Here is a 21,517-nt window from a genome sequence, read left to right as displayed (position 1 = left end):
ACCTTCTAGCTTCCTCCCATCCAACATTACTTTTGACTTCAGCCAGCACGGTGACTGGTTAGGGCTCTTTGCCCCTGGGGTGAACCAAATCCTCATTACTGAGGGGTCTTTATTCCTGGTGGTTCTGTCTGTACTAGATTATAATGGACTTCCATTTAATGTTTGACAAAAAAGCAGGGAAGTACTAAGAGGTGCTTCTGGAAAATCTCCTGAATTTCACACATACATCTCTATGTCAATGTAGAAGTAATTTATTTTCCAGTAATAATCAGGACTAATTGTGCCAGCCAGTGCAGGTAACTTCTTTGCCTACAGATTCAGTGCTATGCAAAGACCAATTTATCCAGTGGTAATCTTAGAGTTCAGGGGAATCACTGTTGTAGGCTCTTGGAAGGGAGGTATTCTTCCTTTGGGTACTAAGATCTCTAAGCCATCACATCCCAAAGTCACGTGGATGGAGAGCTAGATCACTTGCAGATGAAAAATGAATGTAACCTTTCCCAGTACCAACCATTGGGTTACAAAACTATTTTTAGTATGATTTGCATGCATTATACTTTTGGACAATATTCAGTTCTGTCGCAGAAAGAAAGGAAAAACTCAAAATATATGTTACATTAGTAACCTATTATATATATTAACCATAGATAAAGAAGTACGTCTTGTGTGCACTGGATATAGATAGAAAGGAAAGACCAAGAGATGCTATGATATACTAAATAACACACTATATAGTAGAACTTCTGAATGTTGACCACCCAAGAGATTATAACAAACTGGTCAGTATACAGAGGTGATCAACATAAGGAACTAGGCCTACTGTACTGATAGGTACACATGGTACATGTACAGTTTATGGAAATTAGGTCAGCTTAAAAAGTTGGTCAATGTACGGAGGTGGTCAACTATAGAGATTCTATTGTATAGCGTATTTGAGGCAGATAGTATTCTTCATATACTAAATGTACATGAAACCTGTGAGGTGCTCGAAACGTATGAGGGTATAGATCAGCCACACAGTAGGGTGCACTCATTCTGAACACTTATGCACTATGTCTAAGAAAGAAAAATAAAATTCATAGCTGTTCATCCACAGCTTTAGGGGATGTATGCGTCCCTGTGCTTCCTGGACAGAACACGTTTGTCCCAGGCAATTTCCTTCTTTTAGGACCCTTCCTTAAACCTCAACTCTAGTCCTCATAATCATGTCATCAGATAAACGTCTGATGCAGTTACAAGGCAGAGACTTTAAATGCTCTCAATCCAAGACTCCAGGACTATGGTCCATTCATCCCACTTTCACTCTGTTCTAAGAAAAAAGGATAAATTCACCTCATCTAAACTCACCTCATCTCCTTCCTCTTGCCTTTCATGATTTGTTTTAAATTGATTCAATATGACATATGATTTAAGCATCTTAATTAGTATGTGAATCTCTGTTTAGTGACATCTGAAATTGAGATAAGTCTTCACATCACATTTAATGATAGAAAAAAACACTATCATGTATTGGCCACTAATTCAGATTATACACATGGTATTATATTCTGAACGGTAGCACACTCAACTTCCAAAGGTATCTTCATCTAAGTGAGTCTTTTATTTTTAACTTTTTTTTTTTGAGACAGAGTCTCAGTTTGTCACCCTAGGGTAGAGTGTTGTGGTGTCACACCTCACAGCAACCTCCAGTTCTTGGGCTTAGGTGATTCTCTTACCTCAGCCTTCTGAGTAGCTGGGACTACAGGCGCCCACCACAATGCCCAGCTATTTTTTGTTGCAGTTTGGCCGGGGCCAGGTTCAAACCCGCTACCCTCGGTATATGGGGCCTGCACCCTACTCACTGAGCCACAGGTGCCACATCTAACTAAGTCTTTAATAGTCTACTATACTATTTTAAATGGCCAGTTTCCTCAGACAACTGTGGCATATGATAATACTAGTGAATCCTATTGGCTTAAATTCATTTTCTCAATGTGTGTCATAAATGAATCCATTCTTCAAAAGCAATGTTGTGTGGGCCATCATATTGATGTCCCATTAAGTAAGTAAACAGATGCAGAGGCATGATTACAAGTAAGGCAAACCCATATGCAGATTACTTGTCTATTGAAATATAGGTATATATTTGCCCTTTCCATAATAGGAGTTTAATGTCATTGCCTGACATTAAATAGATTTCTGGCCTCTCTGGTGAATGGTGCAATATGAGAGTATCAGAATTTATCTCTGAATCTTCCAGCTTATATACTAGAATTCCCTGTACCAAATAAGATATATGTTGAATTTATATCTAACCTACATTCTTGCTATCATAAAGTCTTTATTCATGAAAATCATTGAGCAAGTAAGAAGGAGTAGCTAGTAAAAGAAACTGCTTGGCATCTATATAATAGGTCATCTTAACCACCAAATCACTGAGAGATTCCTCATCTAGGAATGTCTTCTAAAGAGAAATCACAGGGGGCATAGATGTTCTTGTAGGTTCTGCTAGTTATGACCAGTCCTTATATATACCTCTTCCCTAAAGCCCCATATGACCAATCCTCTAAACTATATCCATACTTTGAGCAACCTCTATTTCCAAGCAAAGTCAACAAATAGATATACCACTCAAAAAACTGCTCACTTGGAAGTTTTATCTTCTTTATAGTTTTTCTGACAAGTAGGTATAGGCTGAAGAGAAAGTGGAAATTCAGCAAGATAAACTCTGGTGGGAGGGTGAACATCTGCTCACGTAACACATTTGAGTGTTCAGTCAATCTTATATAATATAATTTCCACTTGATGTAGGAGTTCGGCTGCCCTAGCTCAACTTTATGGTTGGATGATCAAAAAACATGAAGATCATGGTTGCATGATCTGATGACTGAGAATTTGGCCATCTATTAGCAGAACAGGATCTGTTTCATAGAAGATTAATATTCTTAGAAAGAAGACATGATTTTGTTTCAAAACCTGAGAGATCTACGCTATCAGTTTCCTATCAGATTTTTAAGATTTTATGAACTATATGACCATCTGCCTCAAACACTTTACACACCATTGAATTTGCTGAATCATTATGACCAAGTGGCAATGAGAACAGCTTGCATCACAGCCTGAACAAGCTAGAGTCTACTATTCCTCAAGAACAAACTCAAAATTCACAGCCTTGGAGATTAGTAAGTATTGAATTAAAGTATTATAGAAGAAGACATCTAAAAGTAGTATATGTTTGCTTTCAAACATCAACTAAGAAGCCCACTGAGAACTAGCCCAATTTCTTCATAGGAAATATCCAAACGCCCCTAGAAATTTGCAAACTGTGGCAGGTTTCTCAGTTTTCATGAAAATTTTCTCTGACCTTGAGTGCATGTGCATTGCCAAGCTATCTAGGATATCTCTTATTCCCAGATCATCAACTTCAGTCATGTGATGTTATTAAATAATGCACTGTACGGCATCCTCTTATTTGGTATTATAAGACAATCAAGGACCATGATATCTCCATGGGAAATGTTAATGAAAATAAAAGCAAACTATTTTAGCACTCTTTGCTTATTGAGATACAAGAGTGACATTTCTAGATAGATAATTTCATATGAGACGCAACAGCTCTGTTAATTTTGTTCTAGTAGAGACCATATTTCACAACAGTAGTAACTAGAGTTACCACCTGAGTAAATGCACATTGATCTTTCATTCTCCAAAACATAACTAACTCAAAGAAGCAAGTTAAATGGGGATATCATAAAAATATCCATTCCTGCATCTTAAGTCTGGGAATTGGGTGAGTGATACTCCACTGTGACAATTATTCAGGGTTCATTTACCAAATCTTGGTCTTTTCATCAGTTGTACTATTTGGATACAAACTGAGTTGGCTAAGCATCTATTTTATTGATAAAGTTCTGATGAGCAAATATATATTCTTAAAAAATAGGTTAAATCATTTTTCTGCTATGACACTCTGAATGCTTGTTAAAGAAATCACATCCACCTTGTACCTGGTTGTAAGTATTATCATTTATCTTCTGTCAGCCTAGGAGTTCATCATCCTCATTTAAACAATGTGCTCATTTCCAAGGTAGCATCTACACATTCTTCTCTTTCCAAGAGAGAAAAGCCTTCATCAATGTATTAATGAATGCCTAATGAAAGAAATATGTTCTGGACTTTCTTAGGAGACATTATTAGACACTACAATGAGTCATGTCACATGGTAAGTCACTTCAGTATTCCTATCCCATTACTTACCTCATGTTTTCTCCCCCCAAAGTTCATAGGTTAAAATCCTAATCCCCAATGGGATGGTATTTTGAGATTGCAGCATTTGGGAAGTGATCAGACCAGGATGGTGGAGCTCTTATGATGGGATGAGGACCTCTATAAGAAGACAGTTGTCTATAAACCAAGAATAGGGCTCTCACTAGACTACATATGGGCTTGTTTTTTTACCTTGGACTCCCTACCCTACAGAACTATGTGTAATGAATGTTTGTTGTTTAAACTGACCATTCTATGGCATTTTTTTCCATAACAGCCCTAACTGAATAATATACACCCTAAGTCTCAGATTCTATAATATGCCAAGATATTTCTTGAATCTCAGCTTTATTTAGTGTGAGCTATTATTGAATTAATATTTCATTCTTCCCTGATCCAGAAAGTAAAATAGTTGTAATCACTCTGAGCAGCTTGAGTAAGAATATCACATGTAGACTCTGGTACCTATACCCACATTAGCTAATTTGGCTCATTTTGTTTATGATTTTTCCTACCTAGTGAATCTATTGCCTTTGAATCCACAGCCATACATATTCCCTGGGTTTCTGCTGATAAAAAAAATGTAATTTTTGTTATTTTAACCCTTTTTTCCTTATCTACGCTTTTTTTTAATCCTTTCTGACACACTGGCAACCAACTCTAAGTCCAGACCTAGAACTAGTGAGGGGTTAAGAACAGCCACATTACCTCAGATGAGTTCATTAACCCAGAAAGGCAGAATCAAGCTAATATAACAGGGATGAGGAGATTCTACAGGCAATGAAAGCTCAAGGGACTTGGGGGTTCAGAATAGTCAGAATAATCTAAATCCATCTAACATTTTCATTCTGATTCTCTGGGTTTCTGATCTTCCTCTCTCAAGGCTCTAATTTTCACAGAGAAAACCTGGTGAGGTTGTGATTCAACTGACATTATAATTCAGCAATAAAAATGAGATCAGACACTATACCATTTTTTGCCATCATAAGTCCTTCAATTATAAGTATGAAATGATGTGGGATATAGTCATGGGTATTCCTTGGACCTCTAACTTACTCTAGCCAAGTATTTAAAACCTTGAGTTTACTGTTTTCTTTCTCTATATCCTTCAGTTCAGTCAGAAAAATCCACCCTACACCACAATTATTATACTTATATCTTCATCATCAAATCCTATTGAAGTAATAACGCAGTCCACTAAACTTTGGTTTCAATAGGTCCTTCATTCCAGGTGATTGGAGGCAATAATTTCAGTAGCTCATCTTTCTTTTCACTGTAAGCCAAGAATTACCAGTGACCTGTTTTTCATTAATAGGACTGTTTCTTCTTTCAGGTTCAACCAGGATACAATACCAAATTTATGCCCTTGAGTAAAGAGCAGTGAAACCAGCTTTAGTAAAAAGTATTCAATGTAACTAGATAAAATGCAGGAAATAGAAATGTTTGCAGTTACTTCAAACAAGACAGTATTTAATGCAAGTGTGACGTATGCCCAAAATCAGTGAAATGAACACTAGAATAAGTGGACCTAAGAGATATTCACAGAACAGTCTCCCCAAAACTACTGAATACTATATATATTTTTTCATCAATACTTGGGACATTTTCCAAGATTTATCATATTTTAAGCCATAAAATAAATCTCAGGAAACTCAAAAAAATCACAATCATACCATGTCACTTCTCATACCACAATGGAATGAAACTAAAAATCAATTTCAAAGAAACACCCAAATTGACAAAGAGTTACGAAAATTAAACAACCTGATGCTGAATGATCCTTGGGTCAATGATGAAATTAAGGTGGAAATCAAAAGATTCCACAACTGAATGACAAAAAATGTACACAAGATTTTAAAATCTATGGACTACAGCAAAAGCAGTCTTAAGGAAAAAATTCAAAGACTTAAATGTCTACATAAAAAAGATAGAAAGATCACAAATTAACAATCTAATGTCACATCTTAAGAAACTGAAAAAAAAAACCCTCTTCCCCTGAAAAGAACAAACCAAATTTAGCTCCAACAGAAGAAAAGAAATAACAATGCTCAGAGAAGAAATAAATGAAATGGAAACCAAAAATTGTATATAAAGGATCAATGGGCCAAAAAGTAGGCTCTTTGAAAAGATAAAATCAATAGACTACTAACCAGATCAACCAGAAAAATAAGAGAAAGGACTAAAATGACTTCAATCAGAAATGAAAAAGGAGACATTGTAAGTGAAAACAAAATATCACCCATGAATGCTATGAAAACTTCTATAAACTAGAAAATTGAGAAGAAAAGGACAAACTCCTGGAAACACACAACCTACCACGCCTGAATCAGGAAGAAATAGAAATCTAGAACAGACTAATAATAAGTAGCAAGATTGAAGCAGTAATAAGATATCTCCCCTCCCCAAAAAGAAAAACCCAGACCATACAAATTCACAGATGAATTCTACCAGATCTATAAAGAAGAACTGATACCTATCCTACAGAAACTATTCCATAAGCTCAAAAAGGAGGGAATCCTCCCAAACTCATTCTGTGAAGCTAGTATCACCCTGATACCAAAGCCAAAAATGGACATAACAACAACAAAACAAACAAACAAGCAAACAAACAAACAAAAAACTAGCAGACCAATATCTCTTTTGAACATAGATGCAAAGATCCAAAAGAAAATACTAGCAAACTGAATTCAAAAACACATCAAAAAGATAATTCACCAGGAGAAAGTATGTTTAAACCCAGGGATGCAAGGATGGTTCAACATCCTGAAATCAATAAACCTGATTCACCACAGAAACAGAAACAAACCAAATAAATTAATAAATTAATATCCATATGATCATCTCAATAGATGCAAAAAATAATTTGCTAAAATCTAGCACTCTTTCATGATTAAACTCTCAACAAAGTCTCAGAAGGAACGTAATTCAAAATTAGAAAAGCCATTTATGATAAATGCATGACCAACATCATACTGAATGGGGGAAAGTTGAAAATATTGCCTCTAAGAACAAGACAAGAGTGTTCACTGCCACCACTTCTATTCAACATACTACTGGAAGTCCTAGCCAGAGCAATCAAATAAGAGAAAGGAATAAAAGAGATCCAAATTGAGAAAGAGGTCATACTATCCCTGTTTGCTGAGGATATGATCTTATATCTAGAAAACTCTAAAGACTCCACCAAAAGCCTCCTAGAATTGATAAATTCAGCAAATTCTCAGGTAACAAAATCAGTGAACACAAATCAGTAGCATTTCTATATGCTAGTAACAGTCAAGCTTAGAATCAAATAAAAAACTCCATACCATTCACAACAGCTACAAAGAATATAAAATGCAGAATATCCTTAACCAAGGAGGTGAAAGGTCTCCACAAGGTGAATTTCAAAGCACTGAAGAATTTACAGATGACAAAAACAAATGGAAAAACATCCTTTGCTCATGGATTGGTAGAATCAACATTGTTGAAATGTCCATAGTGTTCCAAAGTAGATTCAGTGCAATCTCATCAAGGTCATATTTCATAGATCTATAAAAAAATAATTCTATGCTTTATTGGAACTAAAAAAAAAAAATGCCTGAATAGCCAAAGCAATCTTAAGCAAAAAGAACACATCTGCAGACATCACAATACCTGGCTTCAAATTATACTACAAATCTATAGTAACCAAAACAGCCTAGTACTCGTATATGGGTAGTGACATAGACCAATGGGAAAAATAGTGTGGAGATTCCTCAAAGAACTAAAAGTAGACTACCACTTGATCCAACAATCCCATTACTAGGTATTTACCCAAAAGAAAAAAAGACATTTTAGAAGAAAGAGACTTACACTCAAATGTTTATAGCAGCACAACTCACAATTGCAAAGATATGGAATTAACTCAAGTGCCCATCAATTCATGAGTGGATTAACAAAATGTGGTATATATATGTGTGTGTATATATATATATATATACATACATACACATGTACAGAGAAGTTGTACTCAGTCATTTAAAAAAATGAATTCTTTTGTAAAAATCTCAGTGAAACTCTAGATCATTTTCCTTAGTGAAATATCAGAAATAGAAAAACCAACATCATACGTACTCTTTAATAATTGGGAGCTAACTGATGGGCACATGTGGGCACAAAGAGATGTAAATGTCATTGGGAATTAAGGAGGGTTCTGTGGAAAAGTGTCAAACTTACCTATTGCATACAATGAATACTATTCTGGTTATAGGTATACTGAAAGCCCTGACTGAAGCATTGTAGGAAGTATCTATGTAACAAAACCATTTGTATCACCTTAATTAATATTTTGAATTTTTTTAAAATTTCTATTCCTGTCTTGAAATTTTTACATCAGTGCATATAAGTAGCAGAGCCTAATTCACATATAGAATCCAGTTATAAAGGAGTCTGGTAAGTGTGATTGATTCCTTCCAGAAAGGAAAGCATATAAAAGGAATTGGAATAATGCATACAATCATCCTTATTCAGGGCTTTGCCTAAAAAGTTGACTCTCACAGCTTGCCACCCCAGCATTAAGCACCATGTTCCTTCCATTAGTCCTTGGAGGCTGTTCTGTTTTCAAACGACTTCTCTATTGTTATTTCTAACTTTAGTAGGTTTTAGCAGAAATCAGTCATAGACTATATACTTTGTGGGAGAGATTAGAATAATTGCCACTCACATTATGGAGACCAGCACTAGATGTAGTACATGCTTTATATGCGTTTGAACTCATTTAGTATTTATACCAAATCTACAAGGAAATTATGGCTACAGTTTAAGCAACTTGTCCGTGATCGCACAGCTAGAAGAAAGCCAGGTCAGGATTTCCACACAAGCAATCTCAGCCGTGCTGCAGCAGGGCTTACAGTAGTATCTGCACTTTAGAAATGTTTGTTTACACCAATTCTCTCCCGCTATTTGTGAGATTGCCTAAAAGGTAGCTTCTCATGCTGTGTTGGCCATTCTACTGGAGCCGTTTCTTATGTTCAAGTTCAGGTCTTAAATCTCTTTGCAGACGTAGTAGACTCTAAAGGAGAAAACAGAGACTGACCAGTGAGAATTCGGCACACGTATGAAGGCACATTTATTAAATACACATAGTAGAACGTTTGTGGCAGCAAATAGTTCTAGCACGACCTTGATGAAAGAATTTGGTCATTGATATTATTGTTAGATAATTCTGCTTCTGCTAATTTGCTTCTGCAGAGAAGACTGTCAGTGACGTGCCTAAGGATTAAGCAATTGAAAAAAAAAAACTTCTCAAAAATATAATACTTTCTAGCTTCATTTTGGTGACCAAATTTTGCTTCCCAAGGGAATCTTGGTAATGATGCACATTAGAAACTGATAACTTCATAATTCTAAATGTGGTCATCAGTTTGGAGAGGGATATTACTCTACTGATTGCTCTACTGTTCTGAGAAAACATACAGGTTTTGGAAAAGTGTTCAGGTTGGTCATTTCCAGTCTCCCTTTACTTTATCTTCAGAAAAATCCACTTCAAGCTCACAGGAGAGTCCATGCTAGTTAAATAGTCAGATAATAATAATAACTATAAGAAATTCCACTAGCAAATTAATATAGACTTGTGGGGGGAACGACCGGGTTCCAATCCTAAGTCCTGAGTTTCAAAGCTCACTCCATCACTTCTTATTGTAAATCTTGTCCAATTCTTTCTGAGGGCTTCAGTTTTTCCATCTTTAAAATGGGCAATGCACTTGATAATAACAAGAGTCTGTAACTATAAATTCCACTCTAATCCTAGCCAAAGCATCAGAGAAAATTCAGCAGCTGTCCAGGAGGAGTGAGACAAAGAATTCATTGCTACCATCAGTTGTGCTCTCTGAAAAGTCAGAATTCCTGGTGGGAGCTCTTCATCTATTTTCATTACAGAAATTAAAGTTGATGCCCCGAACATCTGATGCCCCTTTATGTTCATCCTCCTTTTGTCCCTGTGGGTAAACTACTTTCAAGAAAAGCAGCTTATTTTAAAAACATGAACCACTTTGGAAAGAGAATTCAATTCTCTTTGACTCCTATCAGGGTTTTGCCAATGTAATAAGAAAGCATGTCCAATAAGCACCCTGCCGTCTGGTGAACCGAATTTGGCAAGGAGTACTGTGACTGGAGGAAGAAAATGGGCACCGTGATAGGAGTCATCTCTCACCCAGCTTCCAGCCAAGGATGGAGGAAACCTGGAGGATCCTGCATGCATTATTAAAATCACCAGATCATCAGAGAAATCTGTCCCAGGATAGAGACTGCTCCAGAAATTCTTTTGATTTTTAGTTTAGTTTTTATCCATCTGCTGGAGATACTTGTCCTAACATGCCAAGCATTTTGAATGTCCTTTTCTTGGATGTTTTTATGTCCTATAGAGTGATGAACTTGGTTTCACTGTGGGCTTCATTCAGAGACTTGAGAGCTAGCTGACTTTGTTTTGCACTTTTGCACTTTGATGTTTTCTAATTTTTAAGTTTAGGGTATATTGGGGTTACACGACAATTATCAGAGAAAGGGAAAGGCTCAGTATTGATTAACCAAATAAGCTTGGGAGCGTGCAGCAACATGCAGGCCCCAAATGTGTTCAAGGGCATCACTCATGTTCGTAGAAGAACAGTCGCAGGTTATAACATGAAGGTAATTTTACTTCACTTCCCTCAATGAGTAAAGAAATCCTTTGTGCTTGGTTTTACACCCCCACATAAAGATAGCTTCATCTCTGCTGGAATTTAAGGCAGCATGAGCAGAAGTGTGAAGCGGGTGGTGGCAAGTGGACTTCTAGAGAGGCAGGCTCTGAGACAGAGAGCTGCATGCAAGGGCTCACTCAGGTGGCTTTTGCCATTGGCACCCGGGAAAGGCATGAGAAGGACCAGAAGTAGGTAAGACAGACAAAGTTATAATGAAATCACAGGGGAAGCCTTAACTGAGCCTTGATTGGGAGGATGATAGCCTCTCAGAACCAACCTGGGCTAGAGGAAGATGCCCAGAACTTTCCACCTCCCAAGCCCATCAGTCATCAGGTGAAGGTATCCTGGGGAAGTAGACAGCACTGTAGCAAAGTGTTCTCTCTACAGCCTTGACAATGTCCACAATCGCAAAGGCTCTCTGCACACAGCACCAGAGCACTTCCAGGAATGCCAACCACATGGGCAAAGCTTGCTCTCCTCAACACTGCCCCCAGTTTGGTATCCCTCATGGGGTTTGTCCATTCTAGTAACATGTGCTCTAAACTCTTCCTTTTCTCCTTTTTCTATCCACACTCAATTACCTTTTATCTCCTCCTCTACCAGTAATTGTTACATGTGGATAAACCACAGTCTCAGCTCCTTGCATAAAGGTTAGTAAACACTTCATGTTTTGAAAATGTAGGTAATACATACACATTATAGTGATGATGCCTGTAATCAAAGGACTGAGGATAAATACGGGCATTTCAAGCAGAGTGGAGGACGGTAGAACGAGTAAGGACAGGAGAGTATTTAGATTCCCCTTAAGTGATACTACCACACGGGTACACATAGTGAACCTTATTGTTAATACAGGTGCAAGATTACAACATGAAAAATTTGCAAAAACGTGTGTCCCATCAGCTCTTCCGGAGACATTCCTAGAAGCTCCAGGGGCCTATTATGTTTCAAATCTTACTTTAAAAGACCAGGGCCAGATGATCATACCCAAGGCATGGTAGGCATAGTGGAATTCAAACTCAAGCTATATTACACCATGTCACATGAGAGGGCACCCCTCTCTTTCTGGGGATCGGATCTCAGGGAAGAGCAATCTGTAAGATATTTCCTCTCATTACAGGAGCAAAGAAAAGCAATTAGTTCTGCCAGGAGTGATAAGCTAAAGAAAGAACATTGAATGGGGGTTAATATAACTACATGACCACTACATACTAGGCACTGCGCTGGTAATTTTAAATGAATTCTCACACTGATACTATGGTAGGTGTTTTTATTGTACCTTTTTAAATATATAAAACCAAACATTAAAGAGGTGAAGGTTTTGGCTAGGAAACACAGCTGGTAAGTGAATGAGTCGATATTTGAACTCCAAAGCTGATGCTATTCCTACCACGTCAGATACTATGGGGATTTTTGAATAACTTTTAATTACAGCAGTTCAACTTTGTAGTACTTGGAAGGTTAATATTTTAAACTACTTGTTAATGCTTTCAATAACTTCTTGGTCTAGATGTAGTATTTTTCATAGTTTCTAAATTAAACCTGACTTGTCAGACTTGTACCCATGCCAGAAATGACTTGTGTCTCTGAAATGTATCTATTCATACCACCACAAAACATGCTGTTTAATTTTACCTAAAATTGTGTGTCCTACCACCATTTACTTGCTCACACTTTGATCACTGTTTTGTAAAACATGTTTTTGGATTTGTAAATTTTGCTTTTGTTTTGCTTTGCCTGTTAAAATGTTAGTAATTTTGTAGAAATGTTTTATTTATGTCTTTCTTTTTGTTCAGGATGGTTTGTTTGTTGCCTGCTATTCTATTACTTTTTAAAATAGCCTTGCTTTATAGTAATTCTTACAATAGTGACAGCTGTATTTATTAAAATAAATTATTTCAAAAACACATCTCTTTGAAATGTTGAATTTCTTTCATTATGGAAAATTAGTTTAGATTACTAAGAACAGGAATTTTTCTCCCAGGTGACTTCGCCCTTGATCTTCTTACATTTAAGTAACGTTCGTGATGTTCATGATCTGCCAGGTAGAGTTTAAATGTTTGTAATAAAAAGAATATTAAACACTTTGATCATATTTACTCTGATAAATTCTTTTGAAAATGCTATTGTCATCCTTTCCAGTGGTGAAAATTAATGTGGTTATACTTTATTAAATTCCCTTTTACCTAATTAGAGAATTTTTAAAGATTTCACAGTAAAGAGCTAATGAAGGAGGAATATAAATAACAGTTAGTAAAACAATAGATAATGATGTCTCAGTCTGAACCCCGAGGATCAGTTTCCAGTTACACAATTACCAACCACTAATTTAAAACAGCCATTATTAGGCTATTATAAATTATTGGAAGGTATGAATTATATAAACATCTTTAATAAAACAATGTTTTATTATTATATTTCGGTGTATGTGTGATCAGATGAAGCTAGTGTTCGTTGGTAAGTATTCTTAGGAGACCACTTTAATGGTTAAACATTTTTTTGAAACTCCCCACTGTCATCTCTTAAGCAGTAATTTTTTTTTTGTAGATTTTGGCGTGGGCTGGGCTTGAAACCGCTACCTCTGGCATATGGGGCTGGAGCCCTACACCTTTGAGCCATAGGCACTGCCCTAAGCAGTGATTTTATAAAGGTCCTGGAAAGAGAAATAATGTTATTATTCTAAAAACTTACCTCAAAATAAAAAAAAAATCTTATTTTTTTTAGAGTCTGTGCATTTATTCAATGTACAGAGAAAAGTGTCAGTGTCAGTGTTTAGATCTATTCTATCAAAAGTAAGTTTATCATTTAATATTTTCCTGCATATTTTTCTCATAGTCCCTTTCCTATTGAATATTAGAACTTAATAGCTATTATATAGAAGTCCCTCAAAGAAAGAAAGTGTATTTAATATCTGAAGAAGTAATTTTTATACAAATTTTATTGTATGGAAATCTATCTTTGATAAATTTTACTGAAATAAAGTGTTTCCTAGTATGCCTATTTAATGATATAGGTTGCATTTCCCTGCGTGGGGGAAATGGGAATAGAATGAATGAGTTTTGTTTCCTCTTGCTTCTCTTTCTTTTCATTTGTAATTTTGCAGCTGGAATGCATTTGAATAAATGCCAGTCCCTGAACGGAAGACTTGATATGAATTGTCTCATTGAATCTTCACAAGTATGTAGTACCTCATTTTAGAGATGAGGAAACTGAAGGTCCGGAACATGAAGCAGTATCACATGAAGTCACAACTCTCTGTGATTCTCTCTTTCAATGATCATGCAGGTTCCCTTCCAAGCATATTCTGTTTAAGGTTGTCATAACTAATGGGAAATACGTTACTCTTTATGAAAAAGCCAGTGAAACTGACTGTTTGAATATTTACTGCAGCTATCCCATATATACTTTCCTGAATTGTGTAAGAACACAGAATATAAACTTTCCTACTTAACTAAAGTTAAACTTCATGGAAACAGTATTTAAAGTCCCCAAATCTTAGGAGATCCACCAAACAGGTATGCTTTTAGTTAGAAAAAACGAACCAGAGAGATATATGGTCTTATCAAAGATCCAAAGGAATCCTGAGCTATGGGGCCCAACTTTTGGTACACTAATTCCATAAATTTTCATAAAGCGGCTGACATTTATTGAGCACTTTGTGTGTGTTGGGCATTGTGCTGTACTGAGATGAGTGCCATTATTACCCCTGTGCTGATGACAAAACTGAAACATAAATGTGCCCAAAGTTCAAGGTTAGGGTTAGTTGGAACAGGGATTTGAGTCTAGCTCTAGATAACTTGAAACTAACTCAGAGTTAAAAACACCCATTATTTTAAAATAATACAGAGCGTCCATCAGTGTCCACAAAGTTCATGTGCAACTTAAAATATTAAACTAGTTTAACAATATTAAACTATTTGAAATTGCACACAAACTTTATGGACCCCCTATGTAACTTCCCACCCAATAAGCTGTGTCCTGTAGCCTGCAGCTATGACAAAGAGACTCACCTCTTGGTTCCTCCTCACTTCAGATACACTAGTGGAGCACACTGTATGCCAACTAAGGAGAGCTGGTATGTAAAATATTTAACAACACAAAAAAGCTGGGGGACAACTAATCAAAACAGACATCGGTCCACACATAATAGAGACTGAACGTGAAACACGGAGATGACACTACCCACTTCGACTTGCTGAATAACTGTCCTAAAACCAGTTAAACCATACCATGAATGACCACAAAAGTATTTCCCCCTAGCATCCAAATATCTGACTTTCTGCATTTATGCAGCAAAGACAGACAAGCCAAGAGAAGAAAAGGATGCTAAGATAGATCACTGTGAGGCAGCTATGCAGAGACTGTTTTAACTACTACACACAGAAATTGTACAGACAGAAAAAAAAAATGACCCAGCTGAAGAGGATGCATGCCTCTTAATTACAGCCAGATTACAAAATTAGGAAGGGTATTGATTGCAAAAAGTCACTGGGTGACAGGCGGGAGGGTATTGCGTCTGCACCGCAGAGCCATTAGAAACTGCTGCGTTGTTTGCTGCCACCGGCAAAATCAAGTGTGGGTTTAGAGGTGATGGTTGGTGATGTAGAAAAGGGATATAGAACTACATCATTTAAGATTATAAATTTTTGAAAGAGAAATTTATTATGTTGGGTCTTTTTCATGTTTCAATTCCAATGTTGTCTGAATCCTTATTCTCCATTTGAATACTCACATGTCCTGAATTAATTTCCAGAAACAACTACACCTATATGTTCTCTGCAGACCAGAGAGGATATATGCAATATGAAAACGAAGTGTTTTCTTTCTGTTCAACAATCCCACTCACCATCACACAAAGGACCTGCTACAGTTCTGCCTTATCCTACAGCAGCCCATTACCCCCAAATTCCTCTCTCCAAAAAGATAAGTGGAAAACTCCGTGTGTGACTTGTAGGGATAACAGCTGTGTATGGTCAAGTGGAATTTTGGATGCTAGTTAACTTTAAATAGATAATCCCTGTGGATAATTCTGATCTTAAAAGAACTTTGGTTTTCATCATAAAAGAGTAGTAGTTCATCACCAGTGTGTGTGAGCTAAGTTTGCATGAAAAATAGATGGTGCTCCGTGCCATTTATTCAGTACACACTCAGAACCAGAGACTGTGCCAACCACTCTACATATCTTTAATTCCAACAACCACCACGTGTTAGACCTCATCGTCCCTATTTTAGGAAAAAGGAACTGATGACCATAAATTGTAAGTTATTACCAAGGCCAGTGGGCAGGTTAGTGGTTGAGGCAGGTTTCCAGAGTCAGCCAGTCTGATTTCAAGTCTCGGTTCTTAATAACCAGCAAATAGAAATGATATGTCCACAAAGAAAGCAGTCTCTACTGTGGAGACTATTTATTATCATGACAAAATCAAGATAAAACAATGTGAGCCTTAAATGATACATGTTGTATTTTTTTATATAGAATGTGCCATGGTGAATAATGACTGTCTCTTTCAGTTTTACTGATGGCAACTAAAAAAAGAAAACTTATCTCTGCTTTTTACATGTGAAGAATTTCCTTTGACTAGCAAACCGTCGAAATGTTTGACTTTGTGTGTACCTGTGCCTTGTGGACTTTCCACGAGAGTGACATTTTGTCGCCAAGTGACATTTTTAAAGATATCTGTTTATGTGCTTTTCTGCAAGCTGGCTCAGTTTTGAGGTCATCAGAAATGGATAAAAAGGACGTTCCTCAACTCATTTTAATGGTTCTCTCAGCACATCTTTTGGGTGTAGACATCTGATTCTATCTAATGCTTTCTAATCAAATAAATGTATGGTCACTATATAATCACAGAAACAAAATCTCTGTTAAAAAAAAAAAAAGTGGAAAGGATAACCAAGAGACTTTTTAAGAAAATACGTGTGTTCATTCCAATGTTGAATGGAATAGTGTGGTGTTTGAGCAAGACTAATTCCCCAGGGTTCATAATTCCATAGCTCCTTCGGAGGCTGTTTTATAAGTCATTCAGCCATAAGAAACTGACAAGGTGGCCTTCCCCCCGGCGGTCAGTATCAAGGGCTAAGTTCCTACTCAGCAATCAATGTGGTACAACAATCAAGAGAATATGTTCTTTCTCCCTCCAGAGAGCCCGGAGTATAATCATGAAAACAGACTCACAACAAATTACCATATTAAGGTGCTAAAAATAAAAGCATTTTAAAGTGATATTAATTACACAGTGGGGGCAGATAATTGGCAGATGCAATTCAAGTAGCTTTCCAAGAAGGGCATTTAACTTGTATCAAGCAGCACTCCCCAACCTTTTTTGGCACCAGGGACTGGTTTCGTGGAAGACAATTTTTCCATGGATGGGAGGTGGTGGTTTTGATAGGAGTCTGCACTCAATTGATTATGCTTTCTGCACAGTCAGAATTCTCTGCTTATGATGCTGTGTTTGCAGCTGCTTCCCAGTAGGGCATCATTGCCTCAGCTGCACCTCAGACGACCAGGCATTAGACTCTCCCAAGGAGCTCACAACCTAGACCTCCTGCATGCACGGTTTACAGTAGGGTCTGCCATCCCATGAGAAGCTACTGCAGCTGCTGATATGACTGGGGGAGGAGCTCAGGCGGGTGATAGGAACTGCTGTAAATACACATGACTGCTGTGCTGTGCAGCCCAGTTACTGGTAGACCATGGACCAGGACCAGTCTGTAGCTGAGGTTGAGGACCTTGGTCTTCCAGGATGAACATGTCACCAGGCAGAGGTGGAGATCACAGATTGAAATACCTTGAGCCAAAGTACAGCAGCATAAGGGAGCTTGAGGTGCCTATAAGATAAACTGAGAGCTTTTTATTTGCTTATGTTAAATACGTATCTAACCTAGAGCACATAGTGAAGGAGGCAGTAACACTGGTAAGGATGGGTAGTGAGCAACGTGGGATAGGATGTGCATGCCACACAAGGACTCAAATCCTATCTATCTTGTCAGTAATGGCAATGGAATTTTTGAACGCAAGACTGTGACATGGACTTTTTTTCAAAATATAGATTAGTACTTGTCTCTGGGTGTGTAGGAAAAGCTGAAGTAGGGACAGACTAAAGAAGGGTCTTAAGAACATCAGAGTCAAGGGAATGGGATGAGAAAACACATTTTAAAGCCTATGCAGGTGCAGTAACTAGTGGGATCCTTGGATGATTATTTAAATGCAGGGGTGTGAGAGCTTCAGGAAAGCAAAGAGCCAGGGCAGGTGCTGAAGACCAGCAGCATCCACAAAAGACGCTGCTGAAACACAGCTTAACTCTCCTGGAAAACAGGCTTACTTAGCAGAACTTAACCAGGCTCCATAAGTATTGGCAGAATAAAAACAAAACTAAATCAACGAAGGCCCCTCCTATCTAAACTAGAGAGTTGTAAAAGACTCTGAGACGGCACCATTTTCCATTTGGTTAGTAAAAGATGAATCCAGTAGGAAGGTTTATGATGTCACTGAAATGGTAAGGATCCCAAGGATATACTGAAACTTCCTTCTAATTTAGACTTCATACCAGGAAAACCGACCGACGGGATCATCCCGTGGTCTGTGTGCTAAAATGACATCTGGTTTGGGGTATACCCTTAAAAACCCCGAATCTGTAACTTTCAGGACAACTAATGAAAATAAAGCTTATATAATATCCCCTAAAGCACACGTTCTTTATTTGTTGCTATGAAAAAAAGAAAACAGCATAAATCCAGAAGCCAGTTTTCTAATGCCCTAATAGATTCTGACATATGTGCATCTTCAGCAGGATCTACAAAATACTCAGAGCAACCTCTCAAGTATGAAACAAATTCATTACTAAAAATAACCCAACCGCAGTCTTTTTAATAGTTCTTTCAGCTCACCCTATGGGTACAGATGTATCTCGATTCCATCTGAAACTTTCAAATCAGATACATGTGCAGTCATCAAATAATCACAAAAACAGAGTTCCTATAAAAAGAATGGATGACCAAGGGCTTCAAAAGACATAGATATTTCGAGGTTTTAAAAATGTTCTCTTGCTTTGCCATAAACAATACTAAACATTCTCTACTGAGAGAAGTTTATGGTAGCTTCATAATTAAAAATCAACAAACATAACTAAGAATCCGTCCTGAAGGCTAGTCAGTCTTAAGGCTCGTCAATTTATTAAGAGGCAAGAAAACAATGAAAAGTCTATGGATTGATGTTTGGGGTTAATTCCTGACTCTGCCACTCATAGGATTTGTGATTGTGGACCCATCCTTTGACTTCTTCTGAAACTGAGTTTTAAAATCTGAAAAATCAAGAGAATTAACCTCACAGGGTTAAAGACAAAATGCAAGTGTGTGGATGCAGCATTTTGCACATGATTCTCCACAAACACAGGAGCTCGAGAATTGACAGGTGTCATTGTAACTTCCACGTTGATTTCCATTCTGGCATTTAAAGAGAACTCCAGAGATTATATGTATAATTATCCAATACAATTTCTAAGTTTTTAACTACTAGGTGTAATTTTGAATATTTATGAGTTCTGATTTTCTGAATACATTGTCACTTTGCTTCATCTATTAAATACCAAGATCATCAAACTCAGATTATCCAATATATATAAGACAGGTGCATCAACTTTACCAACAGGGAGGAACATCTTTTTTGTTGCCCTGCACAATCTGCTGAATTAACGAAAGAATGTAAAGCGATTACATGAGCTCTGAAATATTGGAAGGCATTAGGAAAAAAACATTTATCACCTGGTCTGTGAGTTTCTTAATGGCACAGCTATATTTTTCTTTTGAATCCCCAGTAGACCCTAACAGAGTACTGTAGAAAGTATATGAGAAGTAAATACACTGGAGGAAGAGATTTCTTTAGGGACACAGTGAAACAGAAGATATGCTTGATTTGGCTAAGACTGCATTTTATTCTTCTGTGAGTCTCCTGAACTCAGCCCGGTGCTTGGACCAGTGTAGGGAGATCTTAATAAATTATTTTTAATGAGTAGTATTTCTTGACTAAGAGTCTAGTCTCCACAGAATAAGGTCTATTACTCTTGGCAAATGTAACCAAGACTAGCATGCCCATTATTTTACATAAAATCTCCCAAATGTAATATGAATCACCTGTTACCACTGTCTTTCATAGTTAATTTTTCAGCAGAGAGTCTACAAATAATACTAGTTAACTGAAATGTCATAATTTTATTTCCTGTTCAATCTCTCTCAAAGACATTTTTCGTGAAATGGCCAAGAGCAGTTAGCAAAAAGGGTCCTGGACAATCATATGAGACTAATCCAGAATCAAATGTGAGCACGGGCATAGACATACTTTTGTAAATACCCATTCAAAATAGGACTGAATGAACTATAAGTCATTCTGAAGTTGAGACGTACCATGAAAAACCACTGGTGTTTAAAACCAAAAGTTTATATACTGAAATAGGGAAAAAGACTACTCTGATCAGGTAACTACACTGGTTTTATCTACATCCTAAACAACACAGATTTCACATATATAAAATAATATGCTGCGTGTGTGTGTGTATTTAAAAGACATTCATAGGAACACAATTCAGTTGGGAAATAGAAAAGAATGTGAAGATTTCCCATGAACCCCTCGCCCAGAAAGGATCAAGCAGCTTTAGAGAACAGAAGTTGTCTTCATGGTAAAGGATGTGAAACTCCCATTGCCTTCTTCACTCCTGCCACCCTGCACTCACCCAGAAGCAGCCTCCATTTCTCTTTTATGTTAACAACCCAAGAATTGGCTGTATACCAATGAACTTACTCAGATAAACACAATGTGGTTTTGTTTTAAAATAAGCCTTTACTGAATATATCAACAAGGTACTGTATAGAGTAGAGTGAAGTTTGTCGTTACAAAGTGTGCAACATGACCGGTCTCAGAGGATGTGTGATGCAGAATCTCCCAGCCCCTGGTCAGAGAGAATTCACTAAACGTAAACCAGAAGGAAATTGACCTATGGTTCAAACAGTAACAGATCACCAGGATTAACTTTCAGTGAATGTGTACTGGTCCTACGAGGAACACACAGTTGGCCATGTCTTCACCGTGCTGCACCTCTGATTGGTTACAAATCTTACACCCCACGGATCCCTTTACAAATGCCCCTGTGTGTGTGTGTCTGTGTGTGTATGCATGTCTGTGCATATGTTCCATGCTAATTTGAAAATGCCTGTTGCGATGACCTTGTGTTGTGCTCTTTTTGTGAAAAAAAAAAAAAACTATAAACAAAAGAATCTATTTGGCTGTAACATCATATGTATAGAAAACTTCTCCACAGTCAGCGACAAGCATCCCCCATTGCCAAGAAGTGTCTTTAGAACCTGCTGAAGAAGTTAGAAAAGAATGCAACAACTTCTTACCATTGTATTTTGACTGTAAAAAGTATAGCAGGCAAGGCTTGACAAGACCAAGAACTAGAAGGGTTGTGCGTGTGTGTATGTGTTTGTATCATTTTTTCTTTGGGATGCTGTTTTCTGCTTTACTTTCCCACATAGCTAGAAGGGTATGTCATGAGCAAAACTACTCTCACGTTCTAAAGTAAAATGTA

The sequence above is a fragment of the Otolemur garnettii genome, unplaced genomic scaffold (assembly GCF_000181295.1).
Source record: "Otolemur garnettii isolate 467f Iridium unplaced genomic scaffold, OtoGar3 scaffold00020, whole genome shotgun sequence".
Taxonomy (NCBI): Eukaryota; Metazoa; Chordata; class Mammalia; order Primates; family Galagidae; genus Otolemur; species Otolemur garnettii.
Note: the sequence above shows the minus strand (reverse complement) of the source record.